Raw genomic sequence first — 16,543 nt, forward strand, 5'->3', positions numbered from 1 at the left:
CACTGAATCTTAACCACTAGACCACCAGGGAACTCCCAGAAATGCCTATTTTAAATGTTTATATTTAATAAAGTAATGCTTTCAATTAATGCTAATTATTTTAATACAATGTTGGAATATATACACAGTGCAATGCTTTGTGCTATTCGGGGGAATTTTTAGGATTTATTAAAGATTTTGATTATTATGTACTTACAACAGAGGGTGTGTTTAAAGTCATGTGATGAAAATGGTATACCTGCAAAAGAGTGAATCTGTGACTGTAGAAATAATCACTCTTAGAGATAAGTTCACAGGCTAACTTGAGACTTTGGTGAAGGTGGGAGCCAGAGCCAAATTAAAATAAATATATACATGTGACTGAAAATACTAAAGAAGAAGGAGGAAAGTGACACTCAAGTCATATAACTCTAGAAATAAAAAGACAATTTAACTTGTGTTCATAGCTTCTAGCTTTGGTAAGGCTCCATAATGATCTGTTTCCTTTTCTGTTATTTTCTCCAGTTCGGTTCTTTGTCTTTTTTTTTTTTCATTTTTTGGCCATGCCGCACCGCTTGCAGGATCTCAGTTCCCTGACCAGGGTTTGAACCCAGGCCCTTGGCAGTGAAAGCGTCCAGTCCTAACTGCTGGACCACCAGGGAATTCCCATCCACTTCTGTTTTTTGAAATATTTTCTAAACATACACATATGTATAGAATATGTATGTATAGCTTATATTTGCATTCTCAGATTTCTAAAATCAGCTCTTTTTAATGGTGGTATTATTTTCTGACCAGCCTTAGAAACAGAGACTTGCAATCATTCAAATAAAACACTTCCAGAAGAATTTTGACACAGAAAAACAGATATAAGAGAGGAGAGAATTCATTGTCATAATGCAGGGCAGACTGTAGGCACTCAATATGTATTTATTCACAGATGCATTTTTACCCATAATCTGATAGGGGCCTTTTTGACTTTTGTCTAGACCTGAACAGGATTCATCATTTCATCCTTTCTTTAGATTCCTTTTCTTTCTCCAATTGGTTGACACCTAAATGCTGATTTCATTCTCTTTTATAAGATAACTTCTGTTGGGTTTTTTTTATAAATTTATTTTTTTTATTTTTTGCTGCGTTGGGTCTTCATTGCTGCACGCAGGCTTTCTCTAGTTGTGGTGAGCGGGGGCTACTCTTCGTTGCGGTGTGTGGGCTTCTCCTTGCGGTGGCTTCTCTTGTTGCGGAGCACAGGCTCTAGGTGCGTGGGCTTCAGTAGTTGTGGCTCAAGGGCTCAGTAGTTGTGGCTCACGGGCTCTAGAGCGCAGGCTCAGTAGTGGTGGCGCATGGGCTTAGTTGCTCCGCGGCATGTGGGATCTTCCCAGTCCCGGGCTCGAACGGGTGTCCCCTGCATTGGCAGGCAGATTCTTAACCACTGCCCACCAGGGAAGCCCTATGAGATAACTTCTTTGCAGAAGTTTCTCTTCCTAATTTTGTTAATTTTTATTTTTCCACGCCATGTGGCATGTGGGATCTTAGTTCCCAGACCAGGGATCAAACCCACACCCCATGTAGTGGAAGTGTGGAGTCTTAACCATTGGACCGCCAGGGAAGTCCCTAATTCTGTTAATTTTTGATTTCATGGCCTGTAATTTACATTTTCCCAATGCTTACACTTTATGATTTAATCAACATCCAATTCACAGCAGCCTGCCAATGTTGAAGTCAAGTATAGATTTAAGAATGAGAAAAAAAAATCTGACTTCAGCAGTAAAAGGAAGTAATTGGCATTACGTCTGTAGTGACTGTAAGGGTAGAAGTCATAGCTGGCTATGGGTGAGTGTTTTGAATATGAAATCCAGTTGTTGAAACTTTTAAATTATAAGATGCTGTTTCTGTCCTGTACCTGCTGCTAAATTATAAGACCTAATGCAAACATGATCAAGGTGTGTTCCAGACTTGTAAACTTGCCTGTTGTGAGAAAGTAATCTTTAAAAAGTGTTTGGAGCCTGTCGGTCATGGCAGAATGTCCAGTGGTTCCACAGGACAAGAAAATAGAGCGCTGAATACTTAGCACACTCTGGAGACTCTGGAGGAGATGCAGAGCTGTGGGCATAGCTGCAGACACTCAGCCAGTGCCAGGACATGGGCCCGCACACCTCTGCCATAGAACACACTAAATCTTAGTGCATATACACCACTGAAGAATAACCCCAAATCCCTGGGTCCCGAGTGAAATTGGCCTGCCTTAAGGAGCCCTGGGATTAAATACTACCACTCTTATTTCACTCTGGTTAATAATGCTAAGCCTCATTGTGTTACAACTGGAATAGATGGGACAAATGACATGTTTACGGGGGAAAAAAAAGCAAGCTTATCCATTAGACCAGGGGTCCCCAAGCCCTGGGCCGCGGACCGGTACTGGTCCTCGGGCTGTTAGGAACCGGGCCGCATAGCAGGAGGTGAGCGGAGAGCGAGCGAAGCTTCATCTGGAGCTCCCCATCGGTCCCCATGGCTCGCTTTACTGCCTGAACCATCCCTCCACCCCCTTGCCTTTTGTGGAAAATCTGTCTTCGATGAAACCGGTCCCTGGTGACAAAAAGGTTGGGGACCGCTGCATTAGACTAAAGATGTAAATGCACCTTTTTGTTTGATCACCATAGATTGGTTTCCAATTTTCTGCACCAAGGGAAAGATGGGTAAAATGAAATTAACAGCCTAGTTCCTAGAATACTATCGGCAAAACTAAACACTCAATAACATTATATTGTGTTATGTCATATAAGTGTTATATTGTGTTATATAATAATGTTACATAGGTTTATATTTGCGCTAAGTGCAACCACTTGCATAAAAATCACAGAAACATAATGGGCACTTAAGGTAAATAAGTCAATTTAGGAAGTGTAGCCATTGATCAGAACAAATTTACCAATATCCTTAATAAAGGAATAAAGGAGTGGTTAAAGAAATTGTGGTATATCCATAAAATGGGGTACTATCAGCCAAAGAACGGTACAGCAAACTGAGGTGTATGTACAAAGAAACAAAAACAAACAAAAAAACGGGGTTCAGAAAAGTGTGTAGAATATACTATTATTTGTTAAATAATGGTATATGCATACCTACTACTGCAGGCATTGGTCATCCCTAGCAGGAGTCATAAGAAACTGATGAAGGGGTCGCCTTGGGGAGGAGAATGTGGTGGTCGGGGGCAGGGCAGGAGCAAGACCTGGTGTTCACCCAACACCCTTTTGTTCCTCTGAACTGTGTACCGTGAGATCACTTATCTTTGCCAGCGGGTCTCGAACTTTTTGGTTTCAGGACTGCTATAGATGGAATGTCTGTGTTCTCCCAAATTCACATATTGAAACCCAACCCCCAATGTGATTGTATTTGGCGATGAAGCCTTTGGGAGGTGAATTGGTCATGCACGTGGAGCCCTCATTAATGGGATTAATGTTCTTACAAGAAAAACTAGCTCTCTTTTTCTGCCATGTGAAGACACAGAGAGAGGACAGCTGTCTCTGAAGCAGGAAATGGGTCCTCACCAGACACCAAATCCGAGGCTGCCTTGATCTTGGACTTCCCAGACTCCAGAATTGTGAGAAATAAATGTTTAAGCCACCCAACTGATGGTATTTTCATTATAGAAGTCCAAACAGACTAAGGTGAGGAACTTTATATATTCTTTGACTTACTGAAGACCCCAAAAGCTTTTGTTTCTGTGGCTTATCAATTAGATATAGAATCTATCAATTAGAATTAACAGTCAAGTTAGAAATAATGACCAAATTAGAAATAAAAACTGAGAACCAATATATAGGTATGTATGTATATATATATATATATATATATATATTCATTTAAAAATAATAAAAAGTTCATTATATGGTACCATAAACAACATATTTTTGGAAAAATAACTACACTTTGCAAAACAAAAACAAATTAGTGAGAAGAGTGGCATCGTTTTCTGTTTTTACAAATCTCTAACATCTCACTTAACGAAAACAGCTGAATCCTCATCTCGGATGCAGCACTCCGTCTATTATGATATCACACGTCTTGTAGCCTCTGGAAAACTCCACTGTACATTTGTGAGAAAATGAGAGTGAAAAATGCAAACAACTTACGACTAATAGTATTTTATGTAATTAGAACCCAGACCACACTCTGAGAACCGCAGGCCTAGGCCAATGAATGAATAAAGGAATAAATGAGTGAACACTTCTTCCCCCTCCACCCCCAACCCAGCCGCACAGCGCAGCTTGTGGGATCGACCCCAGGCCCCCTGCTTTGGGAGCATGGAGTCTTAACCACTGGACCACCAGGGAAGTCCCTTCTTTTTTTTTGTTTTTTGTTTTTTTTGTTTTGAGTGAACATTTTTAAGCGTCCAAGTCTTCCTCCATGTGAGAAAAAAAATATATGTGTGTCTATATATATACATATATATGTATCTATACATATACACACACACATATATATATACACATGCTTGTGGGATAACATTCAAATGATTTTACGTAATTCACACAGGGTGTTCTAAGCAATATAAGGAAAGGATTTAAAAACTAAGCCAAGGCAAGGGAAAAGCAACAAATAACATACAAGGGAATCCCCATAAGGTTAACAGCTGATTTTTCAGCAGAACTTCTGCAAGCCAGAAGGGAGTGGCAGGACATATCTAAAGTGCTGAAAGGGAAAAACCTACAACCAACATTACTCTACCCAACAAGGATCTCATTCAGATTCAATGGAGAAATTAAAACCTTTACAGATAAGCAAAAGTTAAGACAATTCAGCACCAGCAAACCAGCTTTACAACAAATGCTAAAGGAACTTCTCTAGGCAGGAAACACAAGAGAAGGAAAAGACCTACAAAAACAAACCCAAAACAATTAAGAAAATGGTAATAGGAACATACATATCGATAATTACCTTAAATGTAAATGGATTAAATGCTCCAACCGAAAGACATAGACTGGCTGAATGGATACAAAAACAAGACCTGTACATATGCTGTCTACAGGAGACCCACTTCAGACCTAGGGACACATACAGACTGAAAGTGAGGGGATGGAAAAAGATATTTCATGCAAATGGAAATCAAAAGAAAGCTGGAGTAGCAATTCTCATATCAGACAAAATAGACTTTAAAATAAAGACTATTACAAGAGACAAAGAAGGACACTCCATAATGATCAAGGGATCAATCCAAGAAGAAGATATAACAATTGTAAATATTTATGCACCCAACATAGGAGCACCTCAATACATAAGGCAAATGCTAACAACCATAAAAGGGGAAATCGACAGTAACACAATCATAGTAGGGGACTTTAACACCCCACTTTCACCAATGGACAGATCATCCAAAATGAAAATAAATAAGGAAACACAAGCTTTAAATGACACATTAAACAAGATGGACTTAATTGATATATATAGGACATTACATCCAAAAACAACAGAATACACTTTCTTCTCAAGTGCTCATGGAACATTCTCCAGGATAGATCATATCTTGGGTCACAAATCAAGCCTTGGTAAATTTAAGAAAACTGAAATCGTATCAAGTATCTTTTCCGACCACAACGCTATGAGACTATATATCAATTACAGGAAAAAAAAACTGTAAAAAATACACACACATGGCAGCTAAACAATATGCTACTAAATAACCAAGAGATCACTGAAGAAATCACAGAGGAAATCAAAAAATACCAGAAACAAATGACAATGAAAACAGGACGACCCAAAACCTATGGGATGCAGCAAAAGCAGTTCTAAGAGGGAAGTTTACAGCAATACAATCCTACCTCAAGAAACAAGAAACATCTCAAATAAAGAACCTAACCTTACACCTAAAGCAATTAGAGAAAGAAGAACAACAAAACCCCAAAGTTAGCAGAAGGAAAGAAATCATAAAGATCAGATCAGAAATAAATGAAAAAGAAATGAAGGAAACAGTAGCAAAGATCAATAAAACTAAAAGCTGGTTCTTTGAGAAGATAAACAAAATTGATAAACCATTAGCCAGACTCATCAAGAAAAAAAGGGAGAAGACTCAAATCAACAGAATTAGAAATGAAAAAGGAGAAGTAACAACTGACACTGCAGAAATACAAAGGATCATGAGAGATTACTACAAGCAACTCTATGCCAATAAAATGGACAACCTGGAAGAAATGGACAAATTCTTAGAAAAGCACAACCTTCCAAGACTGAACCAGGAAGAAATAGAAAATATAAGCAGACAAATCACAAGCACTGAAATTGAAACTGTGATTAAAAATCTTCCAACAAACGAAAGCCCAGGACCAGATGGCTTCACAGGCAAACTCTATTAAACATTTAGAGAAGAGCTAACACCTATCCTTCTCAAACTCTTTCAAAATATAGCAGAGGGAGGAATACTCCCAAACTCATTCTACGAGGCCGCCATCACCCTGATACCAAAACCAGACAAAGATGTCACAAAAAAAGAAAACTACAGGCCAATATCTCTGATGAACACAGATGCAAAAATCCTCAACAAAATACTAGCAAACAGAATCCAAAAGCACATTAAAAGGATCATACACCATGATCAATTGGGGTTTATCCCAGTAATGCAAGGATTCTTCAATATATGCAAATCAATCAATGTGATACACCATATTAACAAATTGAAGGATAAAAACTATGTGATCATCTCAATAGATGCAGAAAAAGCTTTTGACAAAATTCAACACCCATTTATGATAAAAACTCTCCAGAAAGTAGGCATAGAGGGAACCTACCTCAACATAATAAAAGCCGTAAATGACAAACCCACAGCCAACATCGTTCTCAATGGGGAAAAACTGAAACCATTTCCTCTAAGATCAGGAACAAGACAAGGTTGCTCACTCTCACCACTATTATTCAACATAGTTTTGGAAGTTTTAGCCACAGCAATCAGAGACGAAAAAGAAATAAAAGGAATCCAAATCAAAAAAGAAGTAAAACTGTCACTATTTGCAGATGACATGATACTATACATAGAGAATCCAAAAGATGCTACCAGAAAACTACTAGAGCTAATCAATGAATTTGGTAGAGTAGCAGGATACAAAATTAATGCACAGAAATCTGTTGCATTCCTATACACTAATGATGAAAAATCTGAAAGAGAAATTAAGGAAACACTCCCATTTACCATTGCAACTAAAAGAATAAAATACCTAGGAATAAACCTACCTAAGGAGACAAAAGACCTTATAGTTTCTGTATGCAGAAAACTATAAGACACTGATGAAAGAAATTAAAGATGATACAAACAGATAGAGAGATATATTACGTTCTTGGATTGGGAGAATCAACATTGTGAAAATGACTCTACTACCCAAAGCAATCTACAGATTCAATGCAATCCCTATCAAACTACCAACGACATTTTTCACAGAACTAGAATAAAAAATTTCACAATTTGTATGGAAACACAAAAGACCCCGAATAGTCAAAGCAATCTTGAGAAAGAAAAATGGAGCTGGAGGAATCACGCTCTGGGACTTCAGACTATATAACAAAGCTACAGTAATCAAGACAGTATGGTACTGGCACAAAAACAGAAATAGATCAATGGAACAGGATAAAGCCCAGAGATAAACCCATGTGCATATGGTCACCATATGTTTGATAAAGGAGGCAAGAGTATACAATGGAGAAAAAAAAGCCTCTGCAGTAAGTGGTGCTGGGAAAACTGGACAGCTACATGTAAAAGAATGAAATTAGAACACTCCCTAATGCCATACACAAAAATAAACTCAAAATGGATTAAAGACCTAAATGTAAGGCCAGACAATATAAAACTCTTAAAGGAAAATATAGGAAGAACACTCTATGACATAAATCACAGCAAGATCCTTTTTGACCCACCTCCTAGAGAAATGGAAATAAAAACAAAAATAAACAAATGGGACCTAATGAAACTTAAAAGCTTTTGCACAGCAAAGGAAACCATAAAAAACAAAAAGACAACCCTCAGAATGGGAGAAAATATTTGCAAACGAAGCATCTGACAAAGGATTAATCTCCAAAATATACAAGCAGCTCATGAAGCTCAATATCAAAAAAACAAACAACCCAATCCAAAAATGGGCAGAAGATCTAAATAGACATTTCTCCAAAGAAGATACACAGATTGCCAACAAACACATGAAAAGATGCTCAACATCACTAATCATTAGAGAAATGCAAATCAAAACTACAATGAGGTATCACCTCACACCATTCAGAATGGCCGTCATCAAAAAATCTACAAACAATAAATGCTGGAGAGGGTGTGGAGAAAAGGGAACCCTCTTGCACTGTTGGTGGGAATGTAAATTGATACAGCCACTATGGAGAACAGTATGGAGGTTCCTTAAAAAACTAAAAATAGAACTACCATACGACCCAGCAATCCCACTACTGGGCATATACCCTGAGAAAAAAACATAATTCAAAAAGAGTCATGTACCACAGTGTTCATTGCAGCACTATTTACAATAGCCAGGACATGGAAGCAACCTAAATGTCCATCGACAGAGGAATGGATAAAGAAGATGTGGCACATACATACAATGGAATATTATTCAGCCATAAAAAGAAATGAAATTGAGTTATTTGTAGCCAGGTGGATGGACCTAGAGTCTATCATACAGAGTGAAGTAAATCAGAAAGAGAAAAACAAATACTGTATGCTAACACATATATATGGAATCTAAAAAACAAACAAAGAAAATGGTCATGAAGAACCTAGGGGCAAGATGGGAATAAAGACGCAGACCTACTAGAGAATGGACTTGAAGACATGGGGAGGGGGAAGGGTAAGCTGGGACAAAGTGAGAGAGTGGCATGGACATATATACACAACCAAATGTAAACTAGATAGCTAGTGGGAAGCAGCCGCATAGCACAGGGAGATCAGCTCGGTGCTTTGTGTCCACCTAAAGGGGAGGGATAGGGAGGGTGGGAGGGAGACGCAAGAGGGAGGGGATATGGGGATATATGTATGTGTATAGCTGATTCACCTTGTTATACAGCAGAAACTAACACACTGTTGTAAAGCAATTATACTCCAATAAAGATGTTAAAAAACAACAACAACAACTAAGCCAAGGCAAATCTGCAGTCTTTCGAAATCTAAGTTGATGGGAGTACACTTGGTACCCTGGTTTTGTCCGATTCATGAGGCAAGAACTATTTCACTCCACCGGACCAAGATCCTAAATCCTAGTAACATAACCTCTTGGAATAGGATGACCCGAGACCCCTGAAAGCCAAAAAGTGTCCAGAAAAAAATCAATCCGAACTGAGATTCTCCTGAATGTCTAAAAAGCTGTGAAGGTACATTAAGCTCCTACTTTCCCGGCATGGCTGCAGATTGGTTTAATGGAGGGAGAATGACCAAATGCATGCATTTATACGTTTTCCAACTGTCAGGAGAAAAGCTTGTTATACGTAAACTTTGATGATACAGAGGACACACTCTATGCCTCTGCACACTCCATCCAGTGGAAGACTGGATGTGGTGTCTGCAGTGCTGGGTTTCAGTCCTGGCTCCCCACACTTTTTTTTTTTTTTTTTTTAATTTTATTGGAGCATAGTTGATTTACAGCGTTGTGTTAATTTCAGGTGTACAGCAAAGTGAATCAGATATATGTATTTCTCCACTGTATCGTCAACATGAATCAGTTATACATATATCCACTCTTTTTTAGATTCTTTTTCCATATAGGTTATTACAGAATGTTGAGTAGAGTTCCCTGTGCTCTACAGTAGGTCCTTGTTGGTTATCTGTCTTATGTCTAGTAGTGTGTATATGTTCATCCCAAGCTCCTAATTTATCTGACCTCCCCACCACGTTTCCCCTTTGGTAACCATAAGTTAGTTTTTGAAATCTGTGAGTCTGTTTCTGCTTTGTAAATAAGTTCATTTATATCATTTTTTAAAAAAAATTAGATTCCCCGTGAGTGATATCATATGAGATTTGTCTTTCTTTGTCTGACTTAACTTCACTTAGTACGATAATCTCTAGGTCCATCCATGTTGCTGCAAATGGCATCATTTCGTTCTTTTTTTATGGCTGAGTAATATTCTCACCACACTTCTTATTAGCTGTGCCATTTTGTCCAAGGAGCTTAACCTCTCTGAGCTACATACGAAACAAGAATTTGTTGTAAGTCTTAAATTTTCTCAAAAAATGGTAAACTGTAAAACAACAAAAACTATCTATCATTACTCCCAGCTGCCACTCTTCAGCATAGAGAAGATGGTAGTTATTTGAGCTTTCTGATTGTCATCTTTTATAGTCATTGTTTTGGTGACTAATGAATATCTTTACTGATACAAGTTTGGAAAAAACCCTCGAAAGCCACAACTTCACCAGGAGAGAGACCATAAGGGGTATAATGATTTCTGCCATTTGATGTGGGGCAGTATTCCTCAACGTCTCTGAGCCTGGGTTTTCTCGTTTGTATTACAGAGATAATCCCTTCCTGGCAAAGAGAGTGGGTAGCTTCAACAAGCCAGGGCAGGTAGAGCAGAGCTGACACACAGAAGGCTCTGTTTATGCGAATTACTGCTGTCACTTACAGGGGCCATGTAACCACCATCCCTCTCCTCCTGTTACCTTTCTTTTTTTGTCTTTTTCTTTATTTTTTTGGCCGCGTGTGAGGCTGTGAGGCTTGCAGAATCTTAGTTCCCTGACCAGGGATGGAACCCACGCCCTCGGCAGTGAGAGTGTGGAGTCCTAAGCACTGGACCGCCGGGGCAGTCCCTCCTGTTACCTTTCATGTAAACCTGTGGGACCCTTGGTCTTAAAACTCATCTAAGGGAAAACTATTGAACACTCTGACCACCAAATGCGTGGAGTTTTCCCTCACATTAAGTATTCCTGACACCAACTACCAGAAGTTAGTGCAGACCCCAGCGGTTAAAGGGTCAGTCCCACAAGACTGCCCCCCCCCAACTTCAGATGCGGATCATAAGTAGGTGGGTCCCCAGATTGCCCACACTTCTGTCCAACCTGGCTACGAATCAGAGTTTCCATGACACCCTCCTCAGGTTCAATAATTCGCTAGAAGGGCTCAGAGTACTCGGGGAAACAGCTTTATTTACTATTACTAGTTTATTATGGAGGATGTGACAAAGGATAAAGATGAACAGCCAGCTGTAGATAGGGCGAGATCTGGAAGGCTCCCAAGTATAGGAGCTCTTGTCCAAGTGGAGATGGGGGTGCGCCATCCTCCTGGTACAAGGATGCTTTCCCCAACCTGGAAGCTAGGGGCTGGGGAGCTGAAAATTCCAATCCCCTAATTGCGCTGTTGGTTCTTCTGGCAGCCAGCCCCCATCCTGGGGCCCACCGAGAGCCACCTCATTAGCATAAACTCCAGTAAGGTTGAAGGGGCGTGTTACGAATAGCGAAAGACGCTCCTTTCGCCCCCATCACTCAGGAAATTCCAAGGATTTTAGGAGCTCTGTGTCAGGAACCAGGAATGAAGACCAAATATATATTTCTTATTGTATCATAAAATCACATCATCGCTCCCTAGGACCCCCCCCGCCCCGCATTCCTCTAATTCCAGCTCGATAAATGGACATCCTCCAGCCTCATCTTTATCTGATGCTCTGGCCTTTCCGCAATGGTGTGCAGGACAGAGGACCACTGTCAAGCTGGAACTGATTTACCTGAGGGTTATCAGGGTAGATTATCCTAGGATGAGACAATTTCTAGGCCCAGACTCAAGTATACTTTGTATTGTGCAGATGAATTATTGTCCTGAGTTACAAGATTCATTTGTTTCCCAACACATATGCATTGAGCCCCTGCTGGGCATAAAGATCCCTAAAGTCACACTTGTTCCCTCCCCAGGGCCACATAAGCCCGCAGAGCCAGCCATTACCACCACTATGCTTCAATGTAATAAGCACCTGAGTGATTGAAGTTGGCCCTGTTCCAGTGCTGTTTATATTATTCAATGAGGTCTGGTAAAAATATAATGAAAGCCACAAATGCAAACCACATGTGTAATTTAAAATTTCCTAGTAGGGACTTCCTTGGCAGTCCAGTGGCTAAGACTCCACACTTCCACTGCAGGGGGTGCCGGTTCTATCCCTGGTCTGGGAACTAAGATCCCACATGCTGTGCGGCAGGGACAAAAAAAAAATAAGTAAATAAAATAAAATTTCCTAGTAGCCACATTTTATTATTTTTATTATTATTTTTAAAAAATTTTTATTGGAGTAGGGTTGATGCACAATGCCGTGTTTCAGGTGCACAGCAAAGTGAATCAACCATACAAATACTCATATCCATCGTTTTTCAGATTCTTTTCCCATATAGGTTATTACAGAATATTGAGTAGAGTTCCCTGTGCTATACGGTAGGTCCTTATTAGTTATCTCTTTTATTTTTTGGCCACCGCCGCAAGGCATGTGGGATCTCAGTTCCCCAACCAGGGACTGAACCCTGGCCACAGCAGTGAAAGCACCAAATCCTAACCACTCCCTATCTATTTTATATATAGTAGTGTGTATACGTTAATCCCTATCTACTAATTTATCACTTCCCACCCCCGTTACCCCTTTGGTAACCATAAGTTTGATTTCGAGATCTGTGAGTCTGTTTCTGCTTTGTAAATAAGTTCATCTGTATAATTTTGTATTAGATTCCACATATAAGTGATATGAATCATATATTTGTCTCTGACTTACTTCACTTAGTGTGATAATCTCTAGGTCCATCCATGTAGCTGCAAATGGCATTATTTCATTCTTTTTTATGGCTGAGCAATATTCCATGGTATATATGTACCACATCTTCTTTATCCATTCATCTGTCGATGGACATTAAGGTTGTTTCCATGTCTTGGCTATTGCAAGTAGTGCTAAGAACATTGGGGTGCATGGATCTTTTTTTTTAATGTACTCTTGCACAATGATTAACCAGATGTATTTAACTCACTCAAATGGGCAATGCTGTCATTTCTCCTTCCAGTCCCCTTTCTCACCCAGCACTGATGCTGTGACTCACTGCTGCATTGTCCTCCATGGTGTGAGGTCCCTGCTTTTGACCTGTTCGCTCTCCCAGTGCTGGGCCAGCCAGGGGGCCTCCAGATAACGTCACCATGACTGGCCTCAAACTGTCCCCTGGAGACCCCTGTGAGATTTTCTTTGCAATATAAATATTCCCAGGAGCAATACTCTCAGGTCATAAGTGTATTTAACGTCTCTGTTCTCCCTTTACATTTCTTCCTGAATGTTTGCTAAGGCTAGGAAACAATTTTTAGTACCCACAAAAGCATTCCAGTTCAGGGTCGGGTGGAGGGGTGTACATCAGTTGCTATACCCTGCTAGGATTGCCTGAATTATTAAATAAAAATATACAATGCCCAGTTGAATTTCAGATAAGCAACAACTCTTTTTTGTTTTCCTTTGGTGTGTGTCCCAAATATTGCATGGGACATATTTACACTAAACAAGCATTTGTTGTTTATCTGAAACTCAGATTTAACTGGGTGTCCTGTATTTTATGTGGCAACACTACCTCCAATCAAACAATTAAATTCAAGATTGTATGACTCTCCTTGGACAGGGGAACAGAATCATGGAATCAGCATTACAGGTCAAGATTGGGAAAACTCCACAAATGCTTGGTTGGAAGTAATGAAATATATTTAGGAAGTCTGTACAACAAAATTACCATAAACATTTATTAAGCTGTAATTTTCACAATATTTTAATTCTGTTCTGAAATCGGTCTACAAATATCTCTACATAACACCAAAGCCAGTGATTTAATAAATAAGAGGGATGTACAGATCGCTCTGCCAAAAAAATAAGCCTTATACATTTATGTCTATTTATGATATTTGTAGAATCAGTTTCCCAAGGCTCATGAAACTAAAGTGCGCACACACCACATACGCACACACACACACCACTATATTAAAATCAAGTGGATTTATAGTATCAAATTAAATGCTACGTAAAATTTATAACCAGATACACAAAATGCAAATTTGACTCATGAATACACTGTGGATGATGGGTACCATACCTCACAAATATGATTTCCAGTTAAGAGGGAAATAATTGCTTCGCTGGATTTTAAGTGAGAGCTAATCACCACCACAAGAAATCAATTTAATTACAGTATTCAAAGATTTAACACACATGCGGATATTAAAACTGACACTACAATAAAACCTTTAAATATGCAAAAAGACATTAGAACATATGGTTCATAACAACATTAGCTGCCGCAGATCTTCAGTAGACGGTGCAAAGGACAATCAGCTTTTTATGCCACCACCAGGGAAAAACTGGTCCTGGGGTATCTCCTACATATCAAGGAATCAATAAGAGCAGAGCACAGAATTGACGACAAGGTTTGTTTATCCCAGATACTATACATCATATTGATGGTTATCCAATACTAATTTTAAGGGTACTGTGTTAGATCCTGCAAAAATATATACTTCTATTATTCACAAGTGAGGAGGAAAGGTTCAACTACTCAAATGGCCATAAACAAAAATGATGATGTATTATTTTAAAAAGTTGGGGGAGCAGGTTGACACCTTTAGGGCCTTAAAGAATTCCTTTTATTTTTTTTGGCCCCGCCGAGCAGCTTGCAGGATCTTAGTTCCCCAACCAGGGATTGAACCCGGGCCACGGCAGTGAAAGCACCGAGTCCTAACCACTGGACCACCAGAGAACTCCCAGGAATTCCTTTTAAAGTGAGCTAGCTGGATGGGAGAGCTGGTTTTTTGATTAAACCAGCCAATTCAAAACCCATCAGGGAGAAGTGCTCAGGTGTCACATTGTAAGGCAGGTCTCATTCCTCAAAAGCATCTTAAGAAGCAGCCAGAAGCATGGAGATGAAGCAAAGCAGGATTCCCACTAGTGAGAAGGTGTCTTTGCCATGTTTTAGATTCTGCACTGGACATCTGACATGTTATTCCTAACCAGAAGGTTGCTGAATCACAGGGCCAGACTAACGACCAAAGTGATTTTCATCTTCCCTGCAAGCCAGCCCTCGTGGGTGTGCAAAAGTCCTATTATAACCCTCCCAAGCACTGACCCCATCCTGCATGTTCACCCTTAGTTCCAACGGGTGATATCCCCAACTAGCTACTTCCCACCACAGTCAGAAGAGCATAGATCCAGTTCCCCTCCGTCTGCTTCCTGACCCTGCGTATTATCAGGCTTCCTGTGGTCCCACGTGGCATGGTATGCTTGTCGTCTCCAGGAAACTGTGGGTATTAAAAACCTTCTTTCAACGGCACTAACCTCTCTCCGTGTTGTCACTCAGTCACCTTCATAAGTTAAGACCCCTGGCATAATTCACAAGGCTAGCTTTCAGGAAATTCTGTTGTTACACTTTGCTACCAGAAATGATACGGGGTACAAAAACAAAAACGAGCAAACCAAAAAACCCAGAAGGCAGGTAATGCTGATTGGTACTGGAAAATATATTTACAGAAGGCTGATGTGCCACTCAAGCATCTTTGCTAGGATGTCATGGAAGAGATTGCTCCAAACATCCACAGAAATCCAGCGATCTGGAGATAGCTGGTCCTTTTTCTTTTCTGGACTATTTTCTGTTCTTGGTATTTACTGTGATACTGAAGCACTGGGAAATTAACATTGATGAACTTGAAGATATCTAAAAAACTGAGTCTTAACTAAAACAGAGATCCACAGTAGTTTTCGTCAGGATGTTTTCATATCACGTTGAATGATGTGTTACACTAATATATTCTACAGCCCTGAAGATATAAAAAAGGTTTCTCTTCAAGGTATGAGATATGGTACAAAAATACATTTCTCCATGTACAAAAGAGAGAAAAAAGGAAGAGATGAGGGGGTTATGGGGGAGGCCAAATACCCTACAAGCTTCCATGGAATGGAGAAAGAAAAAAAAAAAAAAACCCTAACTATTTGGGGTTAAGAACACGCCCAAGCAAAAGTCAAATTTACGCATTAAAAAGCAGGCGTTATTCAGATCGAACATCCATGATTTCTACCAGAATTTCAAGGACTGTTCTACCCTGAAGTGATACTTCTAGTGAACTAATTAACTATTTAACTTTTGTTAAAAATAAAGACATCATTCCTTTGAGTATATTGAACTATAAAACTGGCTTCATAGCCTACACTTAGCCAATTTGGAAAACCAGGTGCATATTCTCGACAGCAACGTCCAGTTGATGCTGTGGCCTGAGTCCACCAGCACCTAGACACGTGAGCCTTCCTCGATCTACTACAAGTTAACGTGGTTTTCCTGCCTGGATCTCAATACAGCACAGTGCCCGTCAGGTTTCCATGTGTGAGAGAACAGAGTGGATATTATACCCAGACCAGTAATTTAAGACTTCAAAGCTTTGTGCAGAGAATGTCAATTTCCCTTCTGGCTAACAGGAGCAAAGCAGATACCTAAACATGCCAAATACACAGAAGCCAAATGCACAAAAGGAAGGAAGGCAAAGATGACCTCCCTGGAGTTCTTCATACCCTGTGCTAAAACAGATTTGTCTGTAAATATCTAACTGAC

The sequence above is a fragment of the Balaenoptera musculus genome, chromosome 14, assembly GCF_009873245.2.
Source record: "Balaenoptera musculus isolate JJ_BM4_2016_0621 chromosome 14, mBalMus1.pri.v3, whole genome shotgun sequence".
NCBI lineage: Eukaryota > Metazoa > Chordata > Mammalia > Artiodactyla > Balaenopteridae > Balaenoptera > Balaenoptera musculus.